Genomic DNA, 19,428 nt, shown 5'->3' on the forward strand with positions numbered 1-19,428 from the left:
GCCATCTCACACCCAGGCCTGATCGGTGCCTGGAACGCCTTGGATCGCTGCCAGGGAGTAGAGACGCAACGGTGTAATGAAAAAGCACAGTGGCAGACGCGCACACGCACTCACACACTCATGTTAATTATTTGTTTAATAAATATGCAATAACTACAGCTCCCGGGGCAATAACAGTGCTGCTCGTCTTCACAGCAGTCAGACTGAGTGAGTGGGCTTCCAGTGATACTTTCCCTGAAACTTCGGCAGTAGTTATATTCTCCACTGACTGTTCGCATTTGTTACAGACTCTGAGGGGAAGTTGGTCTCTTTTTCTGTATTGTTGTGTGTCCACACATAGCACTGGAGACAAGACACACGCCCTCTCTCTCCCTGTCTGTCTGCGCCGCAAATAGCTCCGTTGTTATCGCCCAAGTCTTTAATCACCCACCAGAGCTCAGATCAAGGGTTTTACAAGGGTGATTATGAAAGTTGGTGAGCAAAGTTCGATGACAGAGATCCAGTATATCCCTGATTATCTATTATAGTGCAACAAGGCTATTAAATTCATGTTTAATCTCTGTTGGTGGATGACACTGCAAGTCATCAACAAATGCGAACAAATGAATGAGTAAAACAGCGTGTTGCAGTCCAGTAATATCATTGTCCCTCAGTGTTTGTAGCTCTAGTTTAAATTACGAGAGTGCACAAGTAGTATTGGACTGTACCAGATACTGAATAATGAGCAGACCTATATAAAGTTCATTGTCAGGTGGCTCTTGTAGAAAGTTGCATTTTTCCACACTTGGCCATCAAGGGCTTCGCCTCAAGCTTGATAAAAGTTGATCTAACAGTAGGCAGCATTAAGCAGGAGCCCTATGGAAGGACTGATATGATCCTGTGTCCTTTTTTACTTGTTCTGCTGCCTGATGTTTATCAGGAAGACTAGACTCCCACCACTGCAATTATTATTATTAGTCATATTTTTGGTATTGCTTGTTTTTTGACACATTTCTATTACTGTAGTTGTTACTGCTGTTATTAGTCATATTTCTATTATAAATATAGTTGTTATTGTTATTACTGTGCATCTCTCTCTCTCAACCCAACTGGTCGAGGCAGACGACCGCCCACCTTGAGTCTGGTTCTGCTCGAGGTTTCCTCGCCACTGTCGCCAAGTGCTTGCTCATAGTGGGAACTGTTGGATCTCTGTAATAATATTATAAAGAGTACTGCTCTATATGTAACTTTTTAAGCTACACAATAATAAAAGTGATCCAAATCTATATTTTGATATTTTTCCCTTTATTAAAAGGTAAGTCAGTCTGTAACATTTCTAGTTTAAAAAAAACTGACGGTAACTTCTATGTGACTGAGTTGCTCACCTCTATGACAGCTTTTCATCCAACTCCAAGATTAGATAGCGCTACAAAAGGTATGAACAACTCAGCAGACATTGTACAAATACATTCATTTTAATCACAGTGAAGCCTCGAGTTCACAGCAGACCGTGAACTCTGCTTAGAGGTGGTGGAGGTTCATTCTTCCCTCTGCTCAGGACTTCATGAGCAGTTGTGAAAGGCTGAACCTTTCAAATGTCAATACTGTGTCTGAAATCAGTCTCTTGATTCACAGGTCACATACTAATGCACTGCAACACAGTTCTGGGCATGTTGGAGATACACTCAGTATAGACTCCACCAGATAACTACTTGTTTGAGAATCCCCGAATTGTATTCACCCTCACAGTCCTCTACCATCAAATAGACACCCTGTGGGTTTGTATTTTCTCCTGTCAGATGCTGCCTGAGGTTACTGTTTGCCCTCCGTCTTAGAAGATCCTACACCACAGACCTTCATGCAGCTCTTTGTCACAGCGTGATCGAAGAAAATATTTGGGATCTCTCACACATTCTTCTTTCAGCTTGTGGTTTGTTTGTTTTTTTTCCTTTTGGCTGTCCACCCCTCTCCAATAACTCAACATTTTTTTGTGTAGCTCAAAACAACCTGAGACTGAGTGCCTGGAGCACTAACTCATCTGGAGTCAGGCCAGGGAGAGGGCGAGAGACAGAGAGAAAGAGAGGAGGAGACAGGAAGGCAAAGGGATGAAGACAGAGGGAGGGAGGCAAGAGAAAGAGTACGACTGAGAGAGATATGGCCCATTCCCCTTTAGAGGAGCGATCGGGACTGGACCAACATGTTTCAGTCTTTGTCCCTCTTTTTTTTTTTTTTTTTTTTTTACAGTTTTACAGTGTCTCACAGTGCAGAAAAACAGATTTGGCAAAGAGAAAGAGATACAGAGAGAGAGAGAGAGAGAGAGAGAGAGAGAGAGAGAGAGAGAGAGAGAATAGCTCCATCCACTTGAAAAGGTGATGAATGTGTTGAACTTAACATACAACCTGCAGTTGTTTTGATGAAACTTGCTGGAATTATTATTATTTGGTGTATATGGACACCTCAGTCCACATATTTTTGGTCTGCTTTTAATGGTTTGTGCCCCTCACTTCAAACTAAGGAAAATCTCGAAGATATAGAACAGTGTGCTTTCAGCTTTGTGTCAGCAGTCAGGGGGAAGGCACTTTCCTGTTTGAACACATACACACATACAGTTTATCATGGTTACACATGAGTGTGATGTTTGGGTGTTTTCATACGTTGTTTGGGTATCTACATACTTTAGGCTACATAGTGTCCATAAAGAATGACAAAATCAGATGAACAACATACATTTCCACATGCACAGGAGGTGCATGTAGGTTTGGTGTTCTTAGATTCATCACTGTATTACAAGGAATCAGTCCATTACTGAGTAAATTCCCTCTATTTGTCTCAGAAACTAAGGTTAAAGTTGACTGTAAAGGAAAATGTTGGCACAGGATCTTTACCACATTCTTCATAACTTGTTCAAAATCAATTAAACAATTTTAAAATCACTGTTGTTTGACCTACTGAATCATACCCAATTACATTAATTTAGATTTCTGAGAAAATCTGGTTCTAATTGAATGACATTCACCTGAAAAATACCTGTAATTGAAATAATTTTAAATGCCATGATGGTTTGTGTGGAAACTTTGAATGAGACCTATACTTGAGTTTGGGGAGACAAACTCTTTCTGGCCCAAGATGAGTTGATGCTTCAGGCAAACAGAATCTCAGCTCGTCTGTATGGAGTCAGATAAGTCTCAATATTAATGAACGCCCACAGAAGGATTCACAAATGTATTTTGGGATTTATATATAAATGACTCTCTCCACAAAAATATTTATTGTTATATATAAATGTAAAACAAATCCACATATAAAAAAAGAATGTTCTCAAATGTATTTCTGATGCACACACAAATATTTCTTTTTAAATACTACTACTACAATTTAAATACATGTAACAGAAATCCACAAATATATGTATTTCAAAGTATTTGCAATATTCATCAAAATGTATTTGGATGTTGTTACAGTAATATACAGACTGTTGAACCTGCATTTATAAACTGCTAGTCATGTGTGAACAACATATGTGTGTGGGTTTTTTGGTTTGATTCACCACAGGGAATTATCTGTAGCCAATCAAATGGCTCCTTCCATTTCAGCCAATCAGGTAAGCGTAGTTTCAAGGCTTTGATTTAATGTCGTCACATATAGTTACAGCTACCTGCAGGTCAAACTTAACATGGAGCCTGGTAGCTGCTCTCCACAGGTAAGTGATAATTCTCCTGTTGTGCATGATTAATTATGTTTGAATTATGTTCATAATAGTTATAAAATATATAATAATAGTTGTGTGCATTGAAAACTATTTTCATTTATATATAAATTGCGAAATACATTTGTGAATCTTTCTGTGTGCATTCATTAAACCTGAGACTGATCTGACTCCATATGTCTGAGCTAAAGAGAAAACAGGGTGGTATTAGAGAAGGTTACCAACACCCTGTGAGAGGCAGAAAAGAAAGAGGTATGTTTGCGAAACCCCCAAATACCTTCTTCACTCATGCTGTGACAAAAAGCTGCATGAGGGTCAGCGGTGTAACAACTTCTGAGGCAGAGGGCGAACACAAACTCAAGGCAACCTTGGACAGCGTCTGACAGAAGGAAACACAAAGCCACGGGGTGTCTCTTTGAAGCTGAAAGTCAGGACAAATATGAATCTGCAGAAAGAAAAATGATGGAGCCGTTTTGGACAGAGTTTGGCTCAAGTGTGGGCAGAGTTACGTCTGGGTCCAAACAAAAGGAGCAGACATTAGCGTATTAGCAGGTAGCATGATTATGTTCTCGATTAAAGCCACCATGTGTAGAATTTAAACATTTCTGATTTGGCTTCCCCCCACTGGTAGTACAAAAATATCTTTTTTTTACACTGTGTGTGGCAGCAATGCCTGCTGCTCTCCAAAGATCGGACCAGGAGACACAGGATGAATGGGCTTAAGGGACACATAAAGACCAGAACTACTGGAGTCAGTTGTATAATGTCCTCTGGCTTAGTACATAAAGTCTGAGAGCATTACAAAAGGTGAGGGTTTTTTTCAGATTTGCACGGCCCTGTTTTACAAGCTAGGGGAGTGGAGAAAGACAAGGACTCTTACCAGGCAGACATGGTCTAATGTAAGACGTTATCGAGTTGCATTATGGGAATTATAGGATGTTTTTGGAACTAGACCCTCACAAAGAAGGCATGAAGTTTGAAAGATGCCACAAACGTCTACACTATCTCATTTTCTTTTCTCCACTATAAATAGTAAAATAAAGTATAAGGCCTTTAAATTGAAAACAACATTTAAGCCTCACTGTTGTGAGTTTTCTGTCAGATCTTGCGAGATTCCAACTAAGTATAATCAATGATGACACTTTGTCAGGTCAGAGAAAAATTATGTTTTTGCTATAACAAGAATAAACAACCAATAGTTTTCACTCTCCTTCCAAGTTTATAGACACTGATGGGACAGAGCTGATTGTCACTCAAAGCCTTGAGGCCCTGCAGTTCTGTGGTTCACGTGCAACTTTCTGTTCAGTTCCTATTTTAAAGATGTTCTTTTGACTAATAAATCATATACTGTAGCTTTGTGTAAGGCTTATTTTCTAGATATCATATTTGTATTGGCACATTCAAAAGATTGCCCAAAAGCAAACAACATAAATATTCTTATTTAAAATATATTTTGTGTTTAAGCTGTAGAAAAAAAATGCACATTCATTTATTATATTTTTGGTTTATTGCTTTGATTTATGTGACCATCTGGACATTATTGGAAATCAATTTTTGCAGGGAGGGTACAAAAACAATGTATCCTCCACAAAATTAGCAATGAATAATCTTAATTAAGCCAGAGCAATTATTCCATTTATTTGATTGGCAGCCTCTTATTAAACAGCACTTAGGACAAACCATTTCACCTGCACAGGAAAGATCTTTCTTTTGCCGCACACAGCAGCTCTTTTTCATTCCGGTAAGTGATCACAGCATGCGGTCATTCCCTGACAGGAGGTGCAGAGCTACTCTCACTGACAAACTGCACAACCTTTTACCTCTGCACATAATTATGCCTCTGGACATGCAGCACATTCACTTAGTCTTATTGAAGAACAACAAAGACAAATAGTGGCATCATACTCCTAATGTCTCGTCAGCTAGAAGTAGAAACATATATATTTTCTTCTACAAATATTCTAAAATGTGTTGAAGGGTAAACGCAGGTCTGCTGTTGTGTCTTTCAGACTTGTGGCGTCAGCTAATCCCCCTCACTGCTCCAGACACTGTCAGCACAAGAATGAACCAAGAGGCATTTTTGTCTGCTCCAAAAGCTGGATTACAGTAACAAGAAGATTACCCTTCCAACAACTCCAACAAGCACAAAAACAATGCTATCACAATGCCTTTCAACGTGTGGTGATTAATAGTATTCTCTACTCCTCTCGTATTAATGCAGTCCTGTGGTTTACATGCCCAAATAACAAAGAATCCCTGTAGTGCAAATTAAGGATAATGCTCAGAATGCAGTTTTGATTTGTTTTCACTGAAACCTCTGGAGGATTATTTGTTTTTCCATCTAATTTCACTGTCTGCTCCAAATGATGGTCTGGCATTAAACAAACATGGATTTTTTACATAATACAACTGTTGTGTGTTTCTTCAGGGTGGTGCTGTAATGATGTGATGTGAGAGGACTGAGCGCACAGAGGTAGCCAGTCTGTCAAACAAACCCCTGGCTGAAGCCCTCTGAGGTGATGAGAGTGATAGGCTGCTGCTTTCTTCCTCCAGCCACTCATAAATCAAATAATTACATTATGGTTCTTGAGGGAAGAGAAAAGTTTTCCCATTAACCAGCACTCATTAACCCACTTCTAAAATGTGCAAATTACTAACTTGAGGGGGCTGCGCAGATATTTCCTTATCGCACAGCCTATTCAAGTGCAATACACATTCACCAAATTCCTGGATTACATGCACAACATGAGATCCTGCTCACTCTGAGCAGTAAGTGATCATTTTGCTATCAATATTTTATGATGTACATCAATTAACCTTGAACTGTCTGCGAACGGCAGACAAACGCTCCCTGGTGACTCTGTCAGAGGAAACCGTCAAGTCCAGCATACACTGAGCTGCTGTGATTGACAGCATTTTAAGAGCAGCTTTTGAGGGAGGGATCCTGCTCTTCTTCTGCAGAAAAGCCAAACGTCTGCCATTTTTTTTTGGATGTTTGCAGTCTGTAATCCAGTCTGCAGAGGCTTTTACCAAAGCACTGAAAGTGGGAGTCATGGTGAATGGTCTGCCATGTAATAATGATGATTAGTGCTCAGAGGCAGCGTTTGTTTGCTATCCTGTTTGTTTGCCATCTGTTTTATGCCTTTGTTCATGTGATGCGTCTTTAAGGCTATCTTTCTAAGTAAAAGCTCATACTTAAGCATATTTAAATAATAACTTGATATTAAAATGAGATCTGGCAGTAAAATCTCGAGGCCAACAGAGTTGAGGCACTTAATCTTTCATCCTCCTCATTTGAAAGACGCTCCCAAGGAAAGCCAGAGGGTATGAGGCGCATGAAGTGGTCGCTTGTAGGTCTAACTCCTCAATTTCAAAGATAAATATCACGCTGGGACAAAGCCCCCGTCTCTGCCCTGCCATCACAGGACTGTCAGAAATGACAGAATGAATACTTTGGTCCTGTACAACATGAGACGAGGACAAGACAGGCGGGTGTCTCTGATCACATCACACTGCTGATTACTGAGGAAGGCAGAGGGATGAGAGCAAAGCCAAGGGTCCCATTGATCACACAGATGCATTATGGGATGGTAAGAGCAAGCGGGGACAGTGAAGTGCCTTTATCTGCTGTTACATACAGTCAGCGCAGCCTTGTTTATCCCGACCACTGCCTGAGGGCTCACTCTTAGTGTATGTATTAACTCGAGTCTCACGAACACTAAAATATCAGTTTTAAATCAGTATTAACTTTGGCACTGGATTTAGTTTCTTGATAGAAATGTACAGTAGTTTTAGTCATTTGATTATTGTTAGTCCTGTTAAAGACATTTCAATATAGTTTTGTCTGTGAAATTTTAGTCGTAGTTTCATGGCACATGTTTTATTTTTATGTTCGTTAAAGGCAGCTAAAAAAACAGAAATAATGAATGAACAATGATATTAGATAATTTTTCAAAAAAAACTACAATTCTTATCTAAACATTTGAGGCGAGCCCCATGACATAGAGAACCAATATTTTTAGTTATTAGCGTAGTTAAAAAAAGGTCAATGGGATTTCAAATTAGGTTTTCTTACTTCTGGAACAGAAGTTACAGTTTCACTTTCTATACATTGACATTTCCATCAGCCTCAGCTGTACTGTAAGAGCTAATTAGAAAATGTTTGCATGCTAACACACTATGGTGAGCATGTTGAACATACCTACTAAACAGCATGAGCTTGTTAGCATCCTGATGTTAGCATTTAGCTCAAAGCACATTTCTCTATGATGCAGACTGTGTGGTCTGTACTTAAATGCTCACAGTCTCACACAGCCGCTAGCTTAGTTGTAGAATTTTTCATTGCACACATTTAAACGTGGGTATATTAATTGTTACATAATTTAATGAAATAATCTAATTTACTGTATTCAGTGGCTTATACAGCATTTTCTCTTATTTATATTCTTTCAAATGATCTCAAGATAAAAATTCGACAGCTTCATCTGAAAGTAAGGCCGTAGTGTCTGAAGTTGAATGTGAACAATGACTCCCTACGGAAACCAAACAAAAAAAAAACACCCCAACTGCTTGATTAATATGATCACAGAACTTCTGTGGCTCTAGTTTCAGTGAGTCAGCGAAGGTCCAGAGAGAAGAACATCATATTCTTGGCCAGAAGAAATGAACAGAAGAGCAACTAACGGAAGTGATATTTCTTAAAGCCCTGAACCCTTTCCAATAACACTGAATCCATGTGACCTTTTCTAGTTGGGGAATAGTTTGCCGAACATTCACACGGATTAAGCACAAATCATTAAAATGGCCATGCTGGCAGACAGACTGGACACATCAGAATGAACGCCAAATGTTATAGCACCTCATGGAGTGTGAAAGGTTAACATGGGAAGGAGCGCAGAGAGGAGAACTCAAGCCAGAAAACAAGAAGTGAGAAACATATTCAGTGTTACACTTGTATTACACTTCTATTTCTGGTCTTAAACATTGATGCCAATGCATTTACCAAAAAGTAAACTGGACTGTACGGTATAAATTAGTCTACAGATCCATCTTTGATTATTACCAAGACTTAATTAATACATGTATTCTTCAGGTATACTATATACAGATGTATTAAATGAATAAAAGCACCTATGAATATGATGATGTTTCACAGACAGCAGTACAACGTCCCACTAAACCTTCTGCCTCTCGTCTCCACCTGCCTTCTCCAATGGGAAGTGACTCAGGTTGCACGTCTTGCATCCTGTTTCCTTTTGTCGAACTCAGGGAGCAGGTCCAGATGGTGGCTCCATTAGTCAGAGCAGTGGAACCACCCTGGCAATGTAAATACCCGTGTCACATGCTCAATTATTGATATGGATGATTACAAACTCTCTCTCACTCACTGGCTCCCAGGAAGAAGAACCAGAAATACTCCTCTAATTGTCAGTGAAAGATGCAAACTGGCTGCGGGTCAGTTTTGAGTTTTCCCTGTAGCTTCCAGAGCTCCAAAATACCCCCTTCAGCCCTGAAAACTGGGGTTAATACCAGTGTACTGATCTGGACAGCTTGCATCATCAGTTTTTCTCATGATTGCCAAGACTACGAACCTCAGCTCAGTGTTAAGCAGAGGACTTCGATTAGACCAGAACATTCATAAATTGCCCATTTATTTGAATCCAGAAGTAATTCATAGAAAAAGAAATGAGAGATGAAGGGAGAAGGATCGTAACATAACTGAAGCAAAACTTTAGGCATTTTAATTGCTGGAACTGCAGCTGTATATGTACATTATCTGTTATTACTTCCCATTTGTGAGGCTGCTTGCACAGGCATTATAATCAACTTCATAAAGAGGCACTGGGCACCCTGTAGACATTTTATATAATTTTGAGAGCATATTAAAGTCCTGACAGTGCTAAACCAGCCCTAACTTTAAGCTGATGACTCATCCAACTGTAAACAAATGGGCCTTAATTAGGTGCAGTTAATATTTTAAACAAAGACTGGGTTAGTTTGTTAGGAAGGACAGGTTCCTATTTCACAGGATAACAAAACAGACAGAAGCTAAGTACCATATACACTAACTTAATGTTGAAGCCATTATTGTTATTCATTATTACTCATCTTCAATTAGTCTGAGACATGGGGTCATGATATTTAAGATAAGATTTAAGACTACATTGGTCTAAGCCCAAACTGGCAGAAGATATTGATTCTAGATGTGACCGTGACCGTCACTTGTTTTGTAAAATTGTTTTGTTTGAAATATAAACTATAATTGTACCACAACTATTGGAATATGCACACTTTTTCAAGACAGGATAAAATCTTTATTGGCCATATTCGTAGAAACATGTTGTTCCTCTGAATGGGACAGCGGCTGACTGACATCTGAGGGCCAGCGTTGCTAGGAGACATGCTTTCAACTTCAGTAATGGACTACCGAAAGAAGCATTTCATAGTACCAATGTATTTATAGCCTACTAACATTGACACAAGGCCAAATGGTGTTGGTTATGTATCATGAACAATTTAAGACATTTGTTCCTTTTACAACAATTAAAAATTTGGAGAACCATCATGGTGTTAGGTGTGTATTCCACTCAAACTAGGCTAACGAGCTTCCACTTGGAAAGTTGATGTAGACGATGATGAAAAACTTAAATTTCTTCTTTTCAGTAAAGCCATTATTGGTCAGGTGTTACATTAACAATATTAAACTCCAGATGCCAATGTTACATGTCTATTTGCTCAGCAAAGACGAAATTAGGAACAGCTGTCAAACTGAATACTCTTGAAATGATCAGTATTCAATAGTATCATATTCATATTACTCTTCATTTGCTATAATATATCTCAGTTTCTTTTGCTCTGACCACTAAACAACCTCCTTTATTTGTCAGCCAAATCAAGGTTGAGTCCTTTGTGACTACTATCTATTCTCTCTGAATACAACCTCAGTATTCAACAAATGTAAGAGAAACTGCTGCCTATAGCAACTAGTGTTGATGTTCCCACAACACAAGAGGTCAGTGACCAGTGCTGCATAACGATAACGTATAAGTATATATAATGTACTTTCTATTCATGCAACCTGCAGATTGCTCATCAGACTCTGAAACCAGCCTCACATAATCATGCAGGCTTTCTGACAGTATTCAACACATTTTAAATTCAAATGCCTGATACTTCTGCCAAATATGTTGATGAAATACTTAGCCAAGATAATTCTTGCCAGCTTTAACCCACCTCTTTCACGGAGCATGCACTGCACATGTTTATGCAAAGGTTTTAACCTTCAGTCATGTCTGCTCCTGTTTCACTGTCGGTCATATGCTCCATCTGCTCACAATTATCGCTCTATTGCATGTATGTGACTGTTTGTTAAATTGTCATTTTACTTCATGCCTTTAGTTGATTCTTTCCATAATCTTCATCTCTTTACTAAATTGTAATTTAAATCATAATTGACAGCGAAATGAATCAAACAGCCATAGATTAGATTTTTGTTTTCTTTTTTGAAGGTCACACTGTGACACCATTTTGTAAATAGCAAATTGAGCATAAAATAAAAACACCCAGGACATTTTTGAAAATGTGGTAAGTGAGAAGAAATCAATTTAAAAGACATTTTCATGCTTTAGTAGTAAAATGTTGGGCACAACTTCTGCTCTTTGCAGAAGTTTGTAATCGTGGGTTGTTTTGTGAAGCATAAAAATAGGCTGTTTATTCAAGCTAAATGACTTGCATTTCCATTTTAAGTTCTTATCATGTGGCATGTTTTTGGCTCTCTGAGCAGCTAAAATCCAGTGATCCTGCATATTGCTGATGTATTGAGGACAAGGGGCTATTAATCCCTACAGAACCTGTCGAGATAAAGCAGAGCACTGGTGGATTGTGCAGTACGCTCCTAAAACTACAGATTTGTTGTTTAACAATGATTACTCCCCATGAATCCATCTCCACATTACTTCGAAAGTCAGCTTATGTAGCTCTACCAGCTTTTGCGGTCAATATGCTCAACGCTCTGCTGCCCACTCCTAACTAGGACAATGACTGTAAACAAATATTGGATGCAAAGATAACATCTTTCGTCTCTAAAAGGTCAGATCCATGATGAGAAATTATTACCCTTCACATTCGGCTACATTTCATCACATCAAGTACATATTTTGTTGGCTCTCTGACTTAAACATTGAACTTTGACAAAAAAAAACCCATAAAAAATAATGACCCCCAAAATATATTAATAAAACTACTGTTACAGAAAAGTACGCATTGCGGTCGAAGAAAACCATAATCAGTTAATTCCATTTGCTCCACTGACAGCTTTACCTTTAAGAGTTAAACCACCTGCACGTATGAAGCAGTGTGGCGTTGTGTGAAAGGAAAAGTCTGATTTGCCCTTTTCAAGAATGAGACTAGCAATCCTTCTGCATGACCCCAGCTTAGAAAGATCCCTGGGCTGGGATTTGTTACCGTGGATACCTGAGCACACACATTAGATCCACTTCCTGCTGGATTCAGTGTTATTGTATCTATTCAGACTACCATGTAGTCAAACATCTGTGTTGACTGCAGATGATACTGTGACAGAATGCAGCTAAAAGCCATTCTACCTGTTGTATAATCCTCCATGAATCTGTTCATCTATGCATCATTATGCTGCTTCATACGAGACCATTTAAAGGATTCTTAACCTACGGTGATCACAGTGGTGAAGTATTGTCTACCTCAGGTTAGGATGGGTCTTCTTTGTTCTGCCCTCTTATCCTCTGAGCTCCGAGTCTCCATCTGAATCCCTGCTCCTCATCCCTGATACCCCTCACAGTCAATGACTCCATCAAAGGCCTGACAAAATACAGACAGGCCCCTCTCCATCACTCTCTGCTGTGGTGAAATGAGCTCTGGATCTGTTTGTTCAAGGTGAAGGGGCTTCATGGGCAGTGATGGGACACAACAGCCGGCCTGTCCCCAGAAACAAATGGCTCGCAACACACCTCATTTTCTTGTCTTTTTTCAGTATTATTGAGATTTCTTACCCATAAGACAGCCATCAATCATTGTCAAAGCTGCATATATTTTCTTCACAGTACAAACTAGTTGGCAGTCTAGTAACATGATTCCCAAGATTTTAATGATTTCTGGAGACTTTCTTTCCTAGAAAAACACCACGTCTCTGAAAATACGACATATGTTTAGCTTCAAGTGACAAAGCTCTCTATAGGCCGTAGAAATGATGCCTCTTTGTCTGCCTGGAGCAAAGGAGGAAATAGTGTGACAGTGTTATACAACAAAACGTCCGACTTTGACACGGGAGACAACAGATTGTCTGACAGTCAACATTGGTTTCTTCAAGCTGCTATGATCAATATTTTCATATTTACAATAAATCAGGTGATGCTGCCTACTGAACTCAGACAAAAACACACACACACAAGTCTCTAGCTTCTCTCTAAATCTCTTCTTAAAACCTTTCTCTTTGTGAAAGCTTTTGGAAATGTTTGATATATGTTTTTTATACTGATCTTATTCCTATTTATTTGATATTATTCAGTTTATTGCCTTTACTTCCTATGTGGTTTCATTTTCTTTTGTAAAGCACTTTGTAACGTTGTTAAGAAAAGTGCTATATAAATAAAGTTTATTGTTATTCTGATACATTTCACAGAATTTAATGTCCTATTTCTTTCATTGAAATTTGTTTGTTATCTTCTACTTCTACATTTTTCTCTTGCAAGAGCTATTATCCTTCTAAAGCCATCGTATCTCTTTCTTTCAGCTTCTGATGAGTAAACTGCCAGCTTGTGTAAGATATTGACACTTCTCAAATATATGCCAAGAAGCCTTCTTTCTCAGCATGTAACCCTACGGCTCGGAGCTCTTAAACATCTATACTCTAACTCAGTAAAGATTTTCCCCTGGACTGAACCACATTATTCTGTTTGTTTGTCGTATTGTGTGCACGGTTGAGCAACCAGCCAGAAAAATATCAGCTCCTGCCATGGTCCAGAGAATGGATTATCAAGATTTTGCCTCAAAGATGAGACCATTTCTCCGTCCAACAGGATTACCTTGCTACTCCATGGAAAATACTGCAATGAAGCACAGAGACTTCAAATATACTGATGGTGCACTGGCTTATTCATTTTTTTTTGGGGGGGGGGGGTGCAAAATCCAGTAATGTTTACTTAACCAATTACAATAGCCACAACACCAGGAAGGCACACTTAAACTGAAAAGTGTGACTTTAATTGCCATTTAAATGGCCTATTTTGCCTGCTAAATTGTTAGACTGCTTATATTCTCTTTAACAAGATTTGTAGTTTGGAAAAGGAGAAATGATTCCACGGTGAGATGCTGCTGAGAGGGAAAAGGGCACAATTAGTTTCCCGATCAATTTGCCAGGAAGAGGAGGGGAAAATCAATACTCTGATTATGCATGAGGACGTCATTCGCTTACATTGAGATCAAAGCGTCAATGATCTAAGCTGAAGCAACCAGGGATCCATCTATACATGACCCATAAGTCATGTGTGGAGAGGAGAGGAAGGCAGCGAGGCAGGCCGACACGTATGCAAAGGGAAAAATTGCAAGATGATATGTAAATGGAGACAAGTTATCTTTACCCCAGAGCCGATGAAATGATGCAGGCTTTTATTATCTCATTTGTAATCAATAATGTGGAAATTCTCTGTGGAGGCACTTAGAGGTGTCCTTTGGGAGTTCCCATGTTTGAAAAGCAAACAGAGAAAAATGGGAGTGGTCGGGTTTTATCTAAATGACTGCAGGTTAATGGGAGGATCAAAAAGGTGGCTGGTTATAGCGATGAGTTAAAAATGCTAAATACATACACAAGTCTGGTCCTGAAACTGGGAGTGAACTTGGCCTATGTATGAAAGCCACACAACACTAACATCTACACTTGCTGCTGTAGAAAAGAGCAAGCAATCAAAGGCAGGGACAGACATTCAAATATTTATGAGTTTCAAGAAACCCCAGCTTTTTCTTTCCTCCTTTGAGGTCAAAGGCTTAAGATGGAGCCTTAAGATGTTGCTCATATCTCTGGACTGTTGCTTTAGCTATTGTTACTCATTTGTATGGCATTCAAAGTGATAAGAAAGGGGGCACAATAAAACCGTGAAAACACTATCTGTGCCGTTATTTTTTTTTAACACGCTACACAGTTAAAATCATCCACTGCCTCCTGAATGGGCTATCTGAAATGGAGTAAGTCTTATTGGTTTGAATTATGGAGTGCGCCTGAATGGGACACATTGTTCTGTCCCTTTACAGAGAATGGGAAGCAGCAGACAGATAAGTAAGTGAGATGAAAGAGCAGTGCACCTGGCAGGTCCACGCTCTAACATCTTTGATCCGCTGAGGCAAACATCAAAGACCCTGTTGGGGGCTTTGTGTGGACGCCAGCCCGGGAAGCACTCACCACTATAAGCAGCAATTCACAGCGTAAAGTGCAACTCAACAAGAGGGGAGGCTTAAGAAAGATGGTTTTTCAGCGGCTGAAATTACAACAATTGCAGTCTCTCTGAAGCGAAAGTAACTCAGACGTGATCAATCTAGTGATAATAGGAGTGACGTTTTAGTGCAATTACTGTCAGAAGAAATACCCATCAAGTGTACATGATGCATTTGCAGGCCTCCAGCAAACTGTATACTAAAACTGGACAAACAGATCAGTATTACTGGGTGCTCATGTGCACATGGACTTAAGTGTGCCACAGTGAAACACCAAACACCTGATCATCCGCATCCTCAGACTGTATACAGTGCATCCGGAAAGTATTCACAGCGCTTCACTTTTTCCACATTTTGTTATGTTGCAGCCTTATACCAAAATGGATTGAATTCATTTTTTTCCTCAAAATTCTACACACAACACCCCATAATGACAACGTGAAAAAAGTTTTTTTGAGATTTTTGCAAATTTATTAAAAATAAAAAACCTGAGAAATCACATGTACATAAGTATTCACAGCCTTTGCTCAATACTTTGTTGATGCACCTTTGGCAGCAATTACAGCCTCAAGTCTTTTTGAATATGATGCCACAAGCTTGGCACACCTATCTTTGGGCAGTTTCACCCATTCCTCTTTGCAGCACCTCTCAAGCTCCATCAGGTTGGATGGGAAGCGTCGGTGCACAGCCATTTTCAGATCTCTCCAGAGATGTTCAATCGGATTCAAGTCTGGGCTCTGGTTGGGCCACTCAAGGACATTCACAGAGTTGTCCTGAAGCCACTCCTTTGATATCTTGGCTGTGTGCTTAGGGTCGTTGTCCTGCTGAAAGATAAACCGTCGCCCCAGTCTGAGGTCAAGAGCGCTCTGGAGCAGGTTTTCATCCAGGATGTCTCTGTACTTTGCTGCATTCATCTTTCCCTCTATCCTGACTAGTCTCCCAGTTCCTGCCGCTGAAAAACATCCCCACAGCATGATGCTGCCACCACCATGCTTCACTGTAGGGATGGTATTGGCCTGGTGATGAGCGGTGCCTGGTTTCCTCCAAACGTGACGCCTGGCATTCACACCAAAGAGTTCAATCTTTGTCTCATCAGACCAGAGAATTTTGTTTCTCATGGTCTGAGAGTCCTTCAGGTGCCTTTTGGCAAACTCCAGGCGGGCTGCTATGTGCCTTTTACTAAGGAGTGGCTTCCGTCTGGCCACTCTACCATACAGGCCTGATTGGTGGATTGCTGCAGAGATGGTTGTCCTTCTGGAAGGTTCTCCTCTCTCCACAGAGGAACTCTGGAGCTCTGACAGAGTGACCATCGGGTTCTTGGTCACCTCCCTGACTAAGGCCCTTCTCCCCCGATTACTCAGTTTAGATGGCCGGCCAGCTCTAGGAAGAGTCCTGGTGGTTCCGAACTTCTTCCACTTACGGATGATGGAGGCCACTGTGCTCATTGGGACCTTCAAAGCAGCAGAAATTTTTCTGTAACCTTCCCCAGATTTGTGCCTCGAGACAATCCTGTCTCGGAGGTCTACAGACAATTCCTTTGACTTCATGCTTGGTTTGTGCTCTGACATGCACTGTCAACTGTGGGACCTTATATAGACAGGTGTGTGCCTTTCCAAATCATGTCCAATCAACTGAATTTACCACAGGTGGACTCCAATTAAGCTGCAGAAACATCTCAAGGATGATCAGTGGAAACAGGATGCACCTGAGCTCAATTTTGAGCTTCATGGCAAAGGCTGTGAATACTTATGTACATGTGATTTCTTAGTTTTTTATTTTTAATAAATTTGCAAAAATTTCAAAAAAACTTTTTTCACATTGTCATTATGGGGTGTTGTGTGTAGAATTTTGAGGAAAAAAATTAATTTAATCCATTTTGGAATAAGGGTGTAACATAACAAAATGTGGAAAAAGTGAAGCGCCGTGAATACTTTCCGGATGCACTGTATGTCTTGCTCAGTGATCCCCAAACGTTTTGGCTTGTGAGCTTTTATAGTGAAGCAATGCCTTACTTCTTGTTACAGGTTGCATATGTCTCTCGAGTTACAGTACGTGCAGTTCAAGCAGTGTTACGTTCCAGTTATCAGATTGCTTTGTTCTTGACATCATTCTTGAAGAATTCTCCAGTGTTTTAAAAGAAAAAAAGATTTTAGACAAGTCTGAAGAAATGAATATAATTTTGACGTTGTATTCTTTTTCTTATCAGGTTAAACATCTTGCACATTTTGTTTTGTTTGAGGTACCAGTGACAAAATGAAAGACGATCCTGGAAGTCCAGTGAGAGTAAAAGATGAATGTGTTTAAGGGCGAAACAGACGGCAAAACACTGCACAGCGGTTTGTAATACTCACAGACAGGATTTTATGACTCTGGAAAGTTATAATGGAGGCAACTATTCTATCTTCACAACAATCACAAGGTAAAGAGTAGATTAACCAAGAATGTGCGCTCGTGCAGTTGAGCCCGATCCAACTTTTTGGCAGGACGACCCTATGTTGTTTTGCTGGAACCCCGTGTTGGAAGTCACACTGGCTCCATTAAAATGAATGAGAGGGCTGGGTTTTTTAACGCAGGGCTAGTGTCGGTCTGAACGCGGCTTAAATTACGATGAGAGAATACACAGATGGGACTATTTGCCAAGCTGTGCACATGTTGCTAAATCCTGATTGGTGCACAGAAGTATATGACATCATCTTGTTCCAACTGAGTCCTGCCCATTTCAAACCAGTGAGACGAGTTCAGACAAAACAGCACAGAGATACATATCTCTATAAAATATATGGTTGAAGAAATCTGGGCCTTTTTAGCTGGTGTCTACCGTAACACACCAAAATCGTTTTATTTGTTGTTACAGCTATATAGTGCCAACAAAGTCTGGAAGTGACACATTTTACACCATGCACGTGCCTTCATGCTTCAAATATCAACAGCAGTGATTATCAGCCTTCACAACCTGACACATCTATTAGTTTTTGCAATGGCTGTTTCATAGCTGCCAGACAACACCTCTGTCGTTGCTATGGTAAGAAACATTTCAACTACCTCTCACTGCTGGAGCGATAGCCACCTTTATATATATATATATATATATATATATATATATATGTATATATCTTCTTTCCCCTACTTGTAAGTACATAATAGCTAAATGTTTATTTACCTTTGTTCAGCTGTTTTTTTCAAATTGTGACCAAAAAGGTGATTCTGATAATACGTGGAAAGTTACAGATCTCAGCTTATCTCACCATGAGATGTTACTGAAGGACGTTACCTACAAGTGGTTGTATATAACAGATGAATATTATGTAACATTCTGTTAAAGAATATCAGTAAAAAGTATTTTTTCTTTCTTTTTTCTTCTTTCTTCTTTTTAAACTTCTATAATTTAACTCACTGACACGTGACACGTGTCCTTTCCACAGTTACTGCCTTGCTCAAATGGAGCCCTTTAATAAGGAACTTCACTGCCCAATGGAGGAAGACTAGGCAAGTGACGATCTATTCAACTGTGTGACTGTGGAGAAGAGTGCGGAGGAAAAACAGCAGAGGCCTTGAAACCTCTGATGAAAACGGTAAAAAGATAACAAAGGATTGATCGAGCTGTTTCATAGAGACTGCACTGAGCACAAAGATACCCAGTGGAAACAGCAGTAAGTCAGAGATGATGTAAAATTAACACCTGAGTGGGAGGGAGGAAAGTCGATGTGAGTGTGCTCTGACGGTAAGAACGGTTCATCAAACAGGACGTGTTTGAAAGCGGTCAGCTCTGCAGAATAGTTAACCACAGTGCACCTACAGTATGTATGTCATTTACAAATCAAAGTGGAGTTGCAGATGTACCTGGAGCAGAACGAGCCTTTTATTGTGTAGCGAGCAGCTGTCTGTATGAGGCAGACAGATGTGGTTTATCAAAAGAAATATAGTGCTTGCAAGAAAACAAACTAATTACATCACGCACTGAGTAGATTGGCAAGATGTTCGACAAGAAATGTGAGAAATCCAGATTCTTACAGCAGCGATAGTGACTCAAAGCTCTCAAGTTTAAGTTTTAATTGTTGGAGGCGTCTCTCCGCAAGTGTCCATTTACCCTAAAACAAAATTCACATAAATCCTTGAGAATACATTTTTGTTTTCATTAAGTATAACTGCAGCAGATAAATGTGGCCACAGAGCAGATAATGAAGGTGCCGGTTTCTACCTGAAGTTTATCTGCCATGTTCTATTTAATTTATTCAGTTGGTTCTGTTCAATTTGTTTGTAATTTTGCACTGTTTTCCCATCAG

Source organism: Enoplosus armatus, chromosome 5 (genome assembly GCF_043641665.1).
Source record: "Enoplosus armatus isolate fEnoArm2 chromosome 5, fEnoArm2.hap1, whole genome shotgun sequence".
Taxonomy (NCBI): Eukaryota; Metazoa; Chordata; class Actinopteri; order Centrarchiformes; family Enoplosidae; genus Enoplosus; species Enoplosus armatus.